The sequence below is a fragment of the Pinus tabuliformis genome, chromosome 3_1 (assembly GCF_031772625.1).
Source record: "Pinus tabuliformis cultivar Carrire ecotype Pingquan chromosome 3_1, CPIR1, whole genome shotgun sequence".
NCBI classification, from domain to species: Eukaryota; Viridiplantae; Streptophyta; class Pinopsida; order Pinales; family Pinaceae; genus Pinus; species Pinus tabuliformis.
Genome location: NC_142301.1, coordinates 534,260,630 through 534,277,600, shown reverse-complemented (window position 1 = coordinate 534,277,600; position 16,971 = coordinate 534,260,630). Strand labels below are relative to the sequence as shown.

General features: G+C 40.1%; 1 pseudogene; it reads right to left on the bottom strand.

Moving 5' to 3' along the window:
* LOC149188175 (putative cyclic nucleotide-gated ion channel 8 pseudogene) overlaps nt 1-16,616 on the bottom strand; it is a 73,704-nt pseudogene extending 57,088 nt beyond the window's left edge.
* Nucleotides 16,617-16,971: the final 355 nt, after the last annotated feature.

The following is a 16,971-nucleotide window of genomic DNA, read 5'->3' as shown; positions in this document are numbered from 1 at the left end:
GACTTGCTACCATTAAAGCTTTGAGGTTCTCCCAATTTTTCCCCAGTCATTTCTGACCAGTACCTCTTTATTTTTGTCAAGCTTGAGGAGGATAACATATGCTTGTTCTATAACCTGCCCTTCGGGCAAGCCCATCGCTATGTTTTAACGAGCCTAGCGATAGGGAAACTCGTTCTCGTCTAAAGACAAGTTTGTCGCTATTTAATCATTTTAACGAGTCTAACGACAAGGAAAACTCGGTCCTTTTCATTTTTAGAGAGTCTGAAAAGGTACAGAAAGTTAACTCCAAAATTCCTTTTTCGTCATCTAATCCCTTAAGTCCGAAAAAGTATAAAACAATACAGAAGGGATGAGTTTTCGATAACTTTAACGAGCCGAATAAAACAAGCGCTCTACCTTTTTGTGTAATAATCCCTCAGGTCCAAAAAGATTAAAATCTAGAGGAGGGATAGCTCTTCCGGTCCTTTTAACGAGCTGGAAGGCCAAAACTCGGCAAACTTTTCATATTTTACGAGTCAGATGAAAAGAGCTCAAAGAAGACTCGTCTTTTGAGGAACAAGTGATAAACAGGGATAGCAGCAGATTCCAGGTACAGGTTGGAATTTTCCAATCACGGCAGTCTCACAAGGATGGCTAGGTGAAATCACTCTTCGCAGCTGTTCCTCAAAATGGGTAAACAATCATATGGGGGTGAACGATTGGCCAAATGGAATGGAGGTGGCAGGTGCAAACACGACCAAGGCTTTTTATGGCTAATAAATTTACGATCACAATGGTTATTTACCGAAATAGGTTCATTTTTTAATGAGCTTAAACTCTGGAGGAAACTCTTGCTCACGCTTTTCTATTTTTTAACGAGCATAAATTCCACGGTAAAACTACTCGATCTTATGTTTATTTTTTAACGAGCATGAATTATGTACTAAAACTGCTCGGATCTCGCTTTTCTATTTTTTAACGAGCATAAATTCCGCGGTAAAACTGCTTGATATACCAGTCATAAGATAAAAAATGTCTCCTGTGAGATCTCTATTTTTTATAGAGCTTCATCTTCACTAAGCTTTGCTCCCTCTCATCCTTTCTTTATGCAAGTTCGGAAACGGCTAATCCCAAAAACGGATAAATAACCACTCTTAGCTTGCACTCCAAAAGGTTTGCATGCCCCCAGGTATAAAATACAATTTCAAGGCTGCCCCTACTTATCCGATAAAACATTTGTTTTAAAGGGTGAGGCTTGCCTCTTCCTGGTTACCCAAAGACTGTTTTGTTAACACCATCAAACGAAAACATTTCCTCGGCACTGCCTACCGAAGTAGGCAATGGTGAATGACTGTTGTCAAACAAGTAACCTTATCAAAAGAATCCTATTCTAGAACAACCCCTCTTCCAAATACGGACGGGGTACGGACTAGTCATATTCTTTCGCGGAAATTCTATCTTATGCCCAAGGTTTTCTCTGCCCGAAGCAGACCAGGACGCATGCCCCCTGGGTTCCAGTCCCATCTTTCCGAATCACTCGCACTCATCGGGAAGGAGGACTGGGGGTGGAGACATTTCTTGAGTGAATAGACCATTTAGGGTTGGTATTTAACTATTTGCGATGCGTGATCCCGAAAATGAAAGTTGGTCTACGAGTTTGACCATCCTTCCTTCGTGTGGAAAACACATTACTCTAAAGAGTGAGGAGACTATAGCTCCCATGCAATATATATAGTCTCGTCCAAGGAGTAGGTTATAATCCAAGGGTCCTTGAACGACCATCACGTTCATTTGAACGGTCTTCCCTTTCAATGTAACAGGCACATTGGGGAGGATCCCTAATGGTCGACTGGTTCCTTTATCAAAACCGGAGAGATTTCTTATCTCAGGTAAAAGCTCCGGGGAACCTAGTGATTTCCAAGCAATAGAGGAAAGGATACTCACAGATGCCCCTTTATTAATGATAGTTCCAGCCATTACCATTCTGTAGATTTGGACTATGATTCTGAATGGTATACTGGCTGGCAACTGGGGTCTGCCTAGTTGGTTCCAATCAAAGGACACAACCAGGTTGCTTGGTGGTGGGACCGAATACACGGCCGGATATGACCCTGACGATGTTCCTTCCTGCGATAAAGGAATGGGCGCATTGCCCTGATGCTCATCAGAATCTGTGTTGATGAAAAGAATCTGGATGGTGTCATCCTTATTCTGTTAAGTGAGGGTGTCATTTGAGGATGAAACCTTTGAAGGAAGAACCGCGTCAACTTCCGTATCGACCTTTAGACTTTCGTCTTGTCTGGATTCAGTAGGTTCATTTTCAATGACTGACGCTTCAGCTGACCACTTGAGTGGGCCAACTGTATTTTTAACCAACGAAGGACTTGGCACGAGTTTTTTGTATCCAGGAGGAAGTCTCAACAGTGAAACCGGGCGATCTTCCAAAACTCTCTTTGCTTCGTCTAAGAAGGGAAAACGGTGGATGGTGTGATCGCCTTCACACAGTCTACAGGGGGATCTTGCTCCCCCTCTTTGTCTTGAACATTCACTTTCGCTGGTTGACGGTAACCATTCAACATGGCTATCAGAGGTTGATTCTCCCGAATTGTGCAACCGAGGGGACCAGTCCCTTAGTATCCGGGGAATACAGGGACAATCTCTATGGAAGTGGTCTCCTCTCCATATGACACATGGCAATTTAGGCCCGGTCTGTGCTGTGTGTGGATTTTTTTCAGATGTCTTTTTCTTGCCCCCAGGCGCCTTAGGCTCCTTCTTCTTCTTCTCCTTCTTCTCCATGGGAGCTTGGCTTTTGCCGGCTCTACCTTGCGAAGATGAAGGATTGGAGGAAGAGTTATAGGAAGTAGAAGGCTGGTGGGCAGCTCTAGACTGATCTAACTGTTGACTCGACTGTTCAGGAACCATGGTGTTCTGAACTACATTGGTTGAGAATAGCCATATTGGCAGGCCAATTGTCAGTCCTGGAAGCGACAATGTGGCCATGTGGGGCGCACCAACTTCTCCCCAAGAGGAGAAAGGACTAGGATTTCCATCATGTGGAATTCCTTGGTTGGGGCGTTCCATGTTCTCAACCCAAAGATCAACGCAGGAATTGGAGGTGATTATGTTTCATTTAAAATAAATTTTATAACGACGCTTTAGACACAACTTGCTTTTTCACTTTTTAAGAGTCGAGGAAAAGCTAAAGATGACTCTAGTCTCCTTCGATGTTTTAAAGAGCCCGAAGTGACAAATGCTCGGATGGACTTTTTCAGCTATAGAGTTTGAAAAAGGCCAAAAGAAACTGCTCTGGAGTTCTAGGCAGAGGGTGTGCCAAACTTTTCGCAAAACCACAAAATACGTTTTACGGTACGAGTGGTTGATCTTCGTGAATGCTGTGTTCACTGCATTGCGATCAGTAGGGCGGCCGACACGGTTTCCTATGGATAAAGGCTTTGATCCTATAGGGGTCTCCCAATATATAAGCGATGGTACGTGGGAGCACAAGTCCGTATTGATACTTATCGCTTCACCGTGGAGGAATCACCCAACCACTCAACGCTAAGATATCACGTTTAACGACGTCGGAACACGTCTCTAGCTTAGACCTCTATGTGTTTGCGTTATGTTTCAATGCGTTGTTATGTAAATTCAATTTATTTTAAGGTTGATCTTGTTTAGCAGTTTTCCTTTATGGATCACCACGAGATGTATAGTAACACTCCTAAATGCAGTCTAAGATGATAAGCAAACTTTTCAATCTTTCAACTTTTCAATCTTAACTACTGAGGGAAAAGAAAGATAACATCTTTTCACACAGATCATAGAGCACACACTAATGCACTTTTCCCTAAATCAACATGCAAACTGTCATAATGCACATGCCCAATGCAAGTATTTCTTTTCTCTTTCTTAATGTTTGTGCGACACAAAAAGAAAGCTGTTGTATAATTTCGAATTCAATTTCAAGTGAAAGCAAACAAGCTTGTCCAAAATCAAAAGACACCTTAAGATTTACTTGTTTCGACACTAGAAATATATAAACTCAAACCATATGACGAAAGAAAAAGCTCAATCAGCTATGAACAACAAATAAACTAACTCTTAAGATCAAAACGACACTTAATCACAGGTCTTGATCTAAGAGGCCACAGCAAGACTAGTTCACTTTCGTTATGGGAAACTGTAAATGATACAAGAAATACACAAAGAACAAACACAGTTTCTTTATACAACCGAGGTGGAATAGTGGTAAGGAAAGTTGGTTTCAGATAGGTACATTGACTGGTAACAGGCTGCAAAAACAAGAGTGAAAACAGGGCAAGAAACAGCAGGAAACCCCAGTAGCACAAGGCAAGACTGGTTCAGCGCAGGTAGTACACAGGCAGTTTGACCTTCAGCGCAGGTAGCCCCTTTGGGAACTGCGCTGAAATGCAGACAGCCTTCACACAGCCTGCACTGAAGAAAGAAACTTTCGTTTCTCTTGGTTTCCGGGTCACAGATTTCTCAAAAATTCACAGTTTTTGGCCAAATCAGAAGCTATCATCCAAGTACACACTAAGGGATGAAAAGGAGGATGAAAAGCTATCACTAAGAGCTATTTAGAGTCCTTGTGGATCAGCTCTTCAAATCATAAACTTGCCCAGGAACTGAGCTAGAGTAGTTGCCCTCTACTTTGCATTTGAAAGATCCAAATGCAGTTCGATTCGGTACTCCCTTTGTTTATGAAATGAATAGCAAAAACACAAACAACCAACAAGATACGTTCCCTAGTGGAGTCGCCAATTTTTTGTTGGGAGAAGTATCCAATACGGAATGACCCTATCCCACTCTGAGGGTGATAGTACCTCAGCAACAACCGAATGCAAAGCTATTCAAGATTACTTCTTTACGAGATGTAAGAGAGAGGAGAAAGAGATCCACTAACCGTTATCTTCCGCTAATGATTGATCCAATCTTCCCTCTTTGCTGCTTGTTCCCAGCTCCTTGCTCTTTCACTGGCCCAGCCACACCAAAATCCTGCAAAATGACAAGAGAGGGAAACTACAAGCAACATACATTCATAATTGATTCAAGGATTAGAATAAATCAAATATACAAGCATCGATACGCCATTGAGACACATGCATATAGAAGAACCTCAAATGATTTATTAATGGAGGAAGTAAAGTTCTGAGAGTGTTACAACCATAAGAGGCCCAATCCAGCAACACTTCCCAGCAGAAAGAAATCTCCTCTTCACCTCCTTCAAGCAAATCACCCAATAGTTCTATACTCAAACCAATAGCACTTCCTTACATTCACCAGATTCCAGCCTCCATAGACCTCATGAGAGAGCTCTATATATTGGAGTTTTGGAGAAAGGATGAGTCAGCTTGAGCTTGGCATGAAGCTGACTAGTGTCCTCTCCTACTTTAGTTATTCTTCAGTTCTTGAGTCCACTTGGAGTTTCTTGCTTCCACTTGGAGATCTAGATCCTCTTACTCATCACAAGGGGAATTCCTTGATCCAAGTGTCATTTTGGAAGCTTCTTGGGCATTTGACACCTTGAGGAATGACTGTGCCACTTGGCCAATCTCGCCCAGCGCAGGTAGCCTTCATTGCTTTTGACATTCAGCGCAGGTACAGAGTGGAGCAGTTGACATTCAGCGCAGATTCTCAGTGGAGCAGTTGACATGATCCAGAATTAGCTTGTTTTTAAGTGTTTTGAGGTGGAGAACTGATATTTAGTGTTGTGGTTTGCTGACCTTGTTCCTCTAGGGGTAGGAACAACATGTTTAGGGACTTTGGATCCCTCAGATTATTGAAATTTCATGCTTCATGCTGTAAGGCACAAAAATGTCTATAACAAGGCCAAAATATCCTCAATTGATAAGTTTTATTAAAAAAACATGATGAATTTATTTTCCAAGTTAATGAACTAGTTGAAGGAAGAAAAATGTGAATTTATTCATCACTTTTGTAACTTCTTTTTTATAACTTTACATTAGAAAAATAACCATGAGAAGGATATTTTACTTATATTCTTTCAAGAATTTTATAAAATAATTTGATACTATAATGTGTACCATTAATGCACAATGATATCTATCTATATCTATATATATATATATACATTGTGTCTCAAGGATTTCTTCAACTAGTTTGTTATAGAAGTGTTTAGCTATCGATGCAACTCTCTCAATTTTTATGTCTATTTAATTACTTATGTAATTTAAAAAAATAATATTAAGTCTATATATGGTGACTCATATATATTTTTTTGTTTTCTTTTAGGTTGGTGACTATAAAGAATACATTTAAACTCTTCACAATATTATAAATAATTACATGGCCATTCTTCAATATATTGAGATTAGGTAAGATATTTAAGGTGTTCATTTAGTCCACCTATATCATGGGATATGAAAGAATACCATCACTTTCATTAGATATTGATAAAAAAATCCTAAAATATTTTTTAGTAAAACCCCTCACAATACAACTTTTTAATAAAAATAACCCCTATTTTTAATAGATATCTCCTATTTTTTTCCAAATACCTCATTTTATACCCCTTAATACTTATAATTCCCACCCTCTCATACCTAAAATATATTGAATTTATTTTTCACAACTTAAAAATCTTCTTTATGACTGAATGTGGCAAGATATTGCTTAATAAGGTAAATCCTTGGTGCTTCTATTGGTTCAATCAAAGACACCAACTACTATGAAAACTAGAGAAACATCCATGTCCAATGATTTCTAGCTTTAATGATTATTTGTCAAACATGCATGTTTACTTGATGAAATCAAAAAATCTCTTCCAAGTTTTAACGAGTTCACAATTATTTGTTTCACCTCTTAGTTTGTTGTCTTTTTAATGCACTATAAGGATAGATCACAAGGAATGTTTACCAGATTATAGATAAGTAAATTATTCCTTCAAGGCGTTTTTAGAGAAATTAGTCATTAGTATGATGGATTATTATGTGTTGTGTTATGAAAATGAATAGGAGGAGAAGAAAGTAAGCTATGACGGCTACAAAAACAATAGTAAAAAAATAAAATAAGGTGAGGATGTTGCTTCAGTTAGTAAGGAAAGTAGAGTGAGAGGCCTTGGAGTATCTCTCTCTTAATGGAAGGCTAACCAATTCACAAAGGGTGAAGTATAGCTAGCATATATGGTTTTCTCTTCTCATAACTGAATGTGGATAGACATAAATGTAGGTAAGCCTCTACCTGTCCCTAAATACAAAATAACTTAAGACGATAGTGTAGGTTACAACTCAAAAGAAAGTTACCTATGGACTATGCATCAGTAAAAATGGGTTATGGAGATTATTCATAAACAAACAAAACATTTAATGTGAAGAAGTAATTCCAAAGTTAAACATAGCTCTAACATCACTTGAATTCGTGAAATGACTAATCAAATGTAGGTTTTAATTAAGATATGGGTGGAAAATGTGATAGAATTAATGCTTACTTTAGAATTGGTTGGGGTTTGTTGGAGACTCTTGAGATATTATTTCAACCTTGTTAGGACTCAGAATTGACCTATTTTGACCTTATATTTTTGCCTTAATATTATCCTTTTCAGTCATAAGTTGTAAGCTTTTGATTACATAATGACTTATCACCCCAAGGTACGAAGTGACTTTCCGCATATCTATATGTTTAATTGTTCATAGCATATTCGTGAGTATCTTTATATTTATCTTGGAAAAGCTGATTAAATTGTCAAGTAATTATCTTAAGCCTGCAGGAATTATAAGTTATAGTTGTTGTGACACCAGAAACAACAACTACAAAGTTGCTGCAACACCAGAAGCAGCAGCTACGCAGTTGCTACAGTCAGCAACAACAACCATCTAAAGTAGGCTATTTTGCAACAGCTGGAAATAACAACCGGCTACTATCTGAAGAACGTTGACGCAGCACGATCTACAGCTATCTAAAGCTGGTAGAACACATTTACCACTGCTTAAATCAGGAACAGCATGGGGAAACAACAAAGGAATGTGAAGATCCCAAGAAGATGGTCGAAGACAGTTACCAGTTGTGTAACAGCCAGAACTTAAGAAAGAATATATTGTTATACTGTTGTAACAACGATCTGTAACTTTTATTTTTGATCAAATGAGTTAACTGAATGAACTATAATGATCTATTGTAATAGATGTCTCCTCTATAAAGAGGAGACATCTACATTAAAAGGGGGTTAATGTGTAATCTGTAGGAGAGATTTTGAGAGACATCAGCAAGTCTGAACTTCATTGCATTTGAATCTTTTGGCAGATGAATAAATAATCGTTCTGAGCACTTAATCTAGTCTTTGTGTGACGGGGAATCTTGTGAGAGGGACTGGGCCCACCTTCCTCACAAGATTCACCCATTTACTTTTCTATTAAAGTGTGTAAGTGTGTGATAGTTTCTTTCCGCTGGTACTCTGTTTGGATTCTGTAGCATTACCTCTGGTATTTCCGCTTTGCTAGTACTCTGTTTCATTCATTGCTTGGAGTTGTGCAAGGATATTTCACCGGTGAATTTGAGTGCAGTGTGTGTTAGCAATCTGGTTACAGAGGCAGGTGCTGAACGTCCTCACCTGGAGGATAGGGTCTTGATCCTCTACCAACAGAGCATCCATCATTTCGCTTTTCAGATTTGTAATCTTAATTAATTACTTTCATTTTAACAGTACAGTGATAACTTAGCGTAAGGATGACGTATACTACAGCTTTTTAATGCTTTTAGGAGTAAGTACATACAGTACGCGGTAGCCTTTGTAATAAAAGACTTTCCCAGGTTGACAATTAATGTGGTACTTGAATGTTTAATCCATAAACAATTCAACTAGCCAACATTTTGGCGCCGTTGTCGGGGAAGGCAACTAGAGATTTCTAAAAGCATTAATGATTTCTTTCTGAGAATAACAGGTGCATGAGAGGACGCAAGAAACCTAATTTCACAGGCGGCAAAGGAGGAAGAAAGACTTATATTGACGAAATCATCTCAAAGGTCGAAACATCACAGAGGACGAGTTCCCGGAGACCTCAGATCCAATACTCCTCACAAACAGACCGACAGACAAAGGAAGTAATAGGACCTGAAAGGAAGCTGGAAGTACCAGAATACACTGAGGAACCGGTAGAAGAACCTGAAGAAACAAAAGACACAGAAGATAAAGCAAGTGATTCAGGAAAAATACCAATGGAGGATAACAGAACAGAAGGAAGGGGGAAAAACTCGCTCTCTACCCTGGGATTCCCTATTGGGGAGCTCCCGAGAGGAACGACCCCCATGAAAAACATTCCACTCTTGGCATTACCCAACTTTCATGGGTTATCCTCTGAAGACCCGGATGAATTCCTCTTTGAATTCGACATACTATGTAGAAGTTATGATTATATAAGTCCTAATCAGAAGCTAAAACTGTTTCCAGCAACACTAAAAGGGAATGCGTTGAGGTGGTTTATGAGCTTAGGAGCTCAGGAAATCACCACCTGGGACCAGATGAAAGAAGGATTTCTGGCCAAATATCAAGACTACTGCCGGACAAGAGAAAGGAAGGAGGAATTGTTTAAAATGGTTGAGAAAGAGGAAGAGAATTTGGAAGATTTTGTGGAAAGATTACAGTATAATCTACAGCGGTCTGATCATCCTAATATGAGTAAAGATATTTTGAAGACCATATTGCTGAAAGGGGTAAGAGATGACTGCCTGGACATGTTGAACATGCTTGGAAAAGGGGACATTTCCAAAGAACCCTTTGATGAAATTATTAATCTCTGCATGAGATGTTCAAGGGGAGCAGCAGGCAGATCAAAAAGCAGAGATAATGTGTATTGAAGAGTTCAGAATTCAGCCAGTGGAGGAGCAACAAGAGCTGAAATAGGTAAATTATTGGAGGAATTTAAAACTGAGATGCTAAGTTCTTTTGCTTCACAAATTGATGCTCTGCAGGTTAAGAAGAAACAGGCAGAAGCAGAAGCTGCTCTGGCAATTTTCTATTCCAAATGCAGAGAAAAACATCCACTCAGAGAATGCCCACTGGATAAGATACCTATCTTCACAATCTGCGAGAAGGACCATGAAACAAAGCAATGCCCCTCTCTGCCTGGAATCAAAGCAGCACTGCAGTCAACCGAAGAAGAAGATGAAGCAGTGTACCTGATGACACAGAGGAGGCAATGGCCACAAAGACAAGGTATGAGCTCTAACACAACATTCAATCGTTGGAATAATAACTCTCCTTTTCAAACAAACTACCCACCCATGAACCAAATGCAGTACCCACCCTTTAATACAATGAATTTTCCACTTATGCAGCAACCAAATCTTCCTTTTCCTGATCCTACTATATGGAATCCTTGGGCTCCCCAGCAACCGTATTTTAATCAATGGAATCCAAACTGGGCAGCCCAACAGATATCATTTCCTCAACAACAACAGTCTCTTTCCTTACCATCTAATACTCCTCCGAATAACAAGGCAATGAGACCACAACTGCCTGTACAACCTAACCCCAATCCAAATAATAATAAAGCCCTGCAAGTTATTGACATTCAAAATCAGCCTGTCTCTCCCCTGCAATGTAATGATATTCATCTTCGCTCAGGGAGAATTGTTGAACCCATTATAGATGATATTACTGACTCTGACAAAGAAGAAGCTAGAAAAGAGAAACCAGCTAACAATAATGCTGAAACAGTAGAATCAACACCTAATAATAATGATCAAACAATAGATCCGCCATTCCCTGAACGGCTGGCTCTCACTAAAACACCTGAACAACCTACCTTTAACCTTTTAGGAGAGCTACAGAACTTGTATGTTAAAATCCCATTATTGCAAGCGTTAAGGGATGTTCCTATTTATGCCAGAACTATTAGAGACATTTGTATAAAAATGCCTCGAAGGAAGGCTAAAGATCCCCTCACAGTTCATGTGATGGGGGAATTAACTGCCTTAATGACTGAAAAAGATTATCCTGTGAAGTATGGTGACCCTGGTCACCCTACAGTAACAGTCCAGGTCAGAAAAACCTTTATCTCTAAAGTCCTAGTAGATTTAGGAGCTGCAATAAATATAATGACACTCGAAACAGCACAATTGCTCCAGTTAAAAAACTTTATCAGGGAAACGCCAACTATCTTAGAGTTGGCTGACCGTTCTACGATTAAACCTGAAGGGGTCATTGAAGACCTTATAATCTCTGTAGAATCCTGGAATTACCCAGTTGACTTTGTGGTGTTACAAACTAAAACAAAGTTGGGGGGTCATCCGTTGATTCTAGGGAGACCTTGGTTGGCTACAGAAGATGCTTTCATCAGCTGTAGATCTGGATCAATGACCATCTCTAATGGACAGGAAACCAAACAGCTTACCCTCTATCCTCATGCTACACCCATGATTAATAATGAAAATTCTGTATGGGTAGACTATGAGGATGAGGAGACCCAACCTATATTAACTATTGGACAAGCTTTGACTTTTAAGGACTCCACCGAAGATGAATTAATCAGCAGCTTTATTTCTGAACCCTCTTCCGTCAGCCCTGAAACATATAATCACTTCACTACAATCTTAGAATCTGAATCCCAACAGAACATGAAAGATGAAAACTTATTTCAGACAGCAGTAGACAGCCCTTCCAAAAGTACAACAATCGAAATTGAACCTGGTAAAACATTAAATATAAATCCTGATTTGACTGATAATGAAAAACAGAAATTAATAAAGTTACTCCAAGAAAATAAAGAGGCATTTGCATGGGACTACACAGACATGAAAGGGATCTCCCCTGAACTATGCACTCACCGTATTTATATTAAGGAGGGATCTCGGCCAGTATGTCAACCCCAGCGAAGAATGAACCCCAACCTTAGAGAAATTGTCAAGGAGGAACTTCAAAAACTCTTAAATGCAGGATTTATATACCCCATATCTGATAGTGAGTGGGTTTCCCCACTTGTAATTGTACCAAAGAAAAATGGGAAATGGAGAGTATGTGTGGATTACATAGCATTGAATAAAGCCACCCAAAAAGACCATTTCCCTTTACCATTTATTGATCAGGTATTGGATAATTTAGCAGGTAAGAAATTCTTTTCATTCTTGGATAGGTTTAGTGGATATAATCAGATTAAGATTGCACCCCAGGACCAGGACAAAACCACATTTACTAGCCCATGGGGAACCTTTGCTTATAGAGTACTTCCATTTGGGCTGTGTAACGCTCCAGCGACATTTCAAAGAGCGGTAATAGGGATCTTTTCTGATATGTTAAATGATTCATTGGAAATTTTTATGGATGACTTTACTCCCTATGGAGTGACCTTTGAGGATGCACTGCAAAATCTTGAAAAAGTACTTAAGCGGTGTATAGAAGCACACCTTGCTTTAAGCACTGAAAAGTGCCATATGATGATGAATCAAGGTATTGTATTGGGTCACTTTGTTTCATTTTTAGGCATTCAAGTCGATCCAGCCAAAATACAGGTAATTCAGAACCTTCCTATCCCAAAAACACAAACGGATGTAAGAAGCTTTCTAGGACATGCCGGATATTATAGAAGATTCATTAAGGATTTTTCCAAAATAGCTTCTCCTCTATTTGTGTTGTTAATGAAAAATGCTAAATTTAAGTGGACTGATGATTGTGAAAATGCATTCAATAAACTTAAACATCAGTTGTCAGCAGCTCCTATTTTGAGAGGACCTGATTGGGCATTACCCTTTCATATCTCCTCTGATGCCTCAGACACAGCAATTGGAGCTGTCTTGGGTCAGGAAGAAAATAGTCTCCCCTATGCCATCTATTTTATCAGCAAGAACATGACACCAACTGAGCTAAATTACACAGTTACCGAGAAGGAATTTCTAGTAGTTATTTATGCTATTAACAAATTTAGACATTATATTACTAGCTACACTACCTTTGTGCATACTGATCACTCGGCCATTAAGTATTTAATGAATAAATCAGTTACAAATCCCCGAGTCACCAGATGGCTATTATTGTTGCAGGAATTTGACATCACAATTGTAGATAGGCCAGGTAAAGAAAATATAGTTGTTGATTTCCTTTCTCGTTTAAAAACTGATGAAAATGCTCGAGTAGATGATTCTTTTCCTGATGAGTATTTATTTGCAGTATCTGCTCACTCACGTTGGTATGCAGACATTGCCCATTATCTAGTTGCAGGAAAATTACCATCACACCTATCACACAGGGAAAGAAGAAAGATCATCCAGCAAAGTGCTAGGTACAGCTGGATAAGCGGGTGTCTGTTCCACACAGGAATAAGAAATCTGGAGATGCATTGGGGAAGACGAGATTTATGATATACTGAAAGCTTGTCATGATGGTCCTTGTGGAGGACATTTTGTAGATAAAAGAACAGCTCACAAGGTACTTAGAATGGGTTATTACTGGCCATCACTTTTTAAAGATGCTAGAAAATATGTGAAGGCTTGTGACAGCTGTCAAAAAATGGGCCAGCCCAACCATAGGGATGAAATGCCACTCAATCCCCAGGTAACTCTTGAACCCTTTGAGAAATGGGCATTATATTTCGTAGGTCCCATTAATCCTCCATCTAATCAAAGAGTTTATATTTTAGTATGCACAGATTACATGACTAAATGGGTAGAGGCCAATGCACTCATTAAAGCTAATGAAGAAGCGGTACTAACATTCTTATTTGAAGAAATCTTTGTTAGATTTGGACTACCCAGAGAATTAGTCACTGATGGAGGACCTCCTTTCAATTCTCATGGCTTCAAAGATACGCTCCAAAAATATCATATCAAGCATAAAATGACCACACCATACTACCCCCAAGCAAATGGGCAGGTGGAAAGTACCAACAAGGTCATAGAAGCTATCTTAACAAAAACGATAAAGGAGAATAGAAGGGACTAGTTTCAGAGGTTGCCCGAGGCTATATGGGCCTATAGAACCACTTTGAGGAATACAACAGGCTTTTCACCCTATGAATTAGTTTTTGGAAAGAATGCTATTTTTCCTGTAGAGTTTGAGATTAAAACCTTAAGAACTGCCCTAACTGTTAACCTTGATTTAACTGATGCATAGACAGCCAGGTTGCAGCAGCTGCAGGAATAGGATGAGAAACGTCTGGATGTCGTCCATCAAACAACTATGATACAACAACAGAGAAGTAGATGGCATGACAGAACCATCAAGCAAAAGCAGTTCCAGAAAGGTAACTGGGCTCTACTTTATGATTCACGTTTCGAGAATTTTCAAGGGAAGCTGAGAACAAGATGGTTAGGGCCGTACGAAGTGGATACTGTCTTCCCAAATGGAACAATTAGACTTTTAACAATTGATGGAAGCAGAACACCACTGTTAGTGAATGGCTATCGACTTTGGTTATATCAGCGACCGGTTTCCAAAGAGGATTTTAAAGCCACTTGCATGGCAATAAAACAGTATTCTTTTCCAGGGGAACTTGCTATCCCTCAAAGCACTTGAGTTTCTATTATTTATGTAATTTTTTAGGTTAGATATTCTTTTTTCTAGAAACTAATAAATCCTGCCAAGGATTGTGATATTACATTTCAGTATTTTGCAGATTTTGGCCTGGGAAGTAGCTGAGAACAAAAGTTTCAAAGGAATTATTTTGCGGACTCGGAACTCCTGTTGCTGCAACACCATTTCCCTATTGCTGCAACACCATTTCCTCGTTGCTGCAACACCACTCCCGTTGCTGCAACACCATTCCCTGTTACTGCAATATCATTCCCCGTTGCTGCAACACCATTCCCCGTTGCTGCAACACCACTCCCGTTGCTGCAACACCATTCTCTGTTGCTGCAACACCATTCCTATTGCTCCAGCACAATTCCGTTTTTACAAACACCTCACATCATTCCCTGTTGCCACATTAGCAATTTTCCGTGGCTGCAACGCCAATCCCGGTGCTACAACATCACTTCTGATCACGGAATATCTTTCCCAACAGATTACTTCATGTAAGAAAACGCCAGTCTTACCACTTCAGCCCCAAGGAACAAATTTTGATAAAATATACCACTCCTTGTGATGATTACAGCACCCTACTATCACTTCCCGTCATTATCATTACAAATTACCGGTATTCCCATGCTTGTAGATCCGCGGTAATCATTATGATCCAGCACAAGACAAGACAAGACTTTTTGACGCAGCAATCAAAAAGGTAAAATACGAAGGTACGCATGATTATGTATGGACATTAAATGATAGGTAATGCGGAGAAGTTGATAGGACTATTAAATCATTGTACTTCCAATCATATCATTGACACGTAGGGGGGGGGATTACCAAAGCAACTCTCATAATGACATACCACGCCAACTACCGCCACCCTTAACTCTCCCGGTAATATGTAAAAGCCACCCTATCACAGCATGTTACCATTTGCGACGTTCTACTCTGAACTGAAATTGGAAGCTCGGCTCTGAACTCTGAAAGTTACTGAAACAACAGCTATGGGAGGAACCCTCATTACACATGAGCCTGGCTCGACAGTAGTCCTTGAACTCTTTCCGGAGATTTATCAAATTTTCTTACAAGCGGGTTGGATAGAGTACTTCAGGAGACTTCCGGACTTTGACGAGCAACAAGTCCTTGAATTCGCATGCAATTTAACAGAAGGATTCTCGGTCGTCCAGGGAATTCAAGTTCCAGTCACAGAGGAAATCATAGCCGAAGTTACCGGGCTACCAGCTAATGGCACACGATGGTTCAGCAGAAAGCACCTGATTCTTAATGCGCAGCAGGATTTTCTCCGACCAGGCGAGCACGTAGAGACAAAAGGCAGAGGCATAACACTTCGGTCGTTACCTCAATCGTGGTTGAAAGTCGCTGAATTTGTCAAGAAATATCTGACGTACGAAGGCCGCTACCAGGTAATTTACCAGCATGACTTTGTCCTGTTAAATCATCTAAGAAATGGTCAGTTAATAAACATGCCATATTATCTATTGGGTTGTCTCCAAAATATGTCACGATATGTTGTGAAAGCGAAGCATCAACTAGTTTCCTTAAAACACCACCGCTTAGCCCAATTACTGATTAATAGAGCCCTCACTCTAAATAACCCTCCACCCCCCATTAATCCCCATGAGGAGGCACAAATTCCACAGCCGGAGCATGAAATTACTCACCAAGAAGAGGAAATTCTTCACCAAGCTGAGGACATACCTCAGCAAGATGAAGAACTTCCTCAGCAAACGGAGGATATGCCTGAACAAACCCCCTTGGAAAACCCTCAGCAAGCAGAGCACATTCCCGAACAAATCCAGCAAACACCCCCGCAAGATGCTGAGAAAGCTACAAGGACAACCCTATCTCCCAAAGGAATCCATCCTTCCATTCCCATACTGGGTATCTCTACTGATGACTTCGATGACAATATCCCTATTACCCTGCTTAAAAGAAAAAGGCAGCAGGAAAAGAAAACCCCATCGAAAAGAAGGAGAACCAGGGTTTCAGCTAAGGCACCTGCTACTTCGGCTACTGTCCCCATCCTAAAGAAAGCTAGCCTAAAGAGAAAAACGCCTGAATTCCCTGCTTCTCTACCAAAGAGAAGAACTCGGTCATCGGTAGCAGCTAAATCTCCCAATTCCCCCAGTTCACCACCCATCACTATAAAGATCTGTACTCCCACCAGTCCCCAAAATTCCTCTCCTTCACCCTCGGAAGCAGATATGCAGAGCGTTCATAGCTTCGTGACATCATACTTTAAGGCAGCTGACACACAAGAACCAGCTGCCGACACCCAAGATAATAGTGACCAAGTGGCTGCAACACAAGAAACAACCACTACACCAGGCGACACACAAGAACCACCTGTGGGGAATACTGATCAGAATGATGAAACACAACCTCTGCCTCCATTGGAATCTACTGTTCCGCAGAACCAGCCTACCATACCTTCCCTACAGGAAGAAATTGAATTCCTGAAATCTCAGATTCAGGACTATCAGGAGGAAATAATA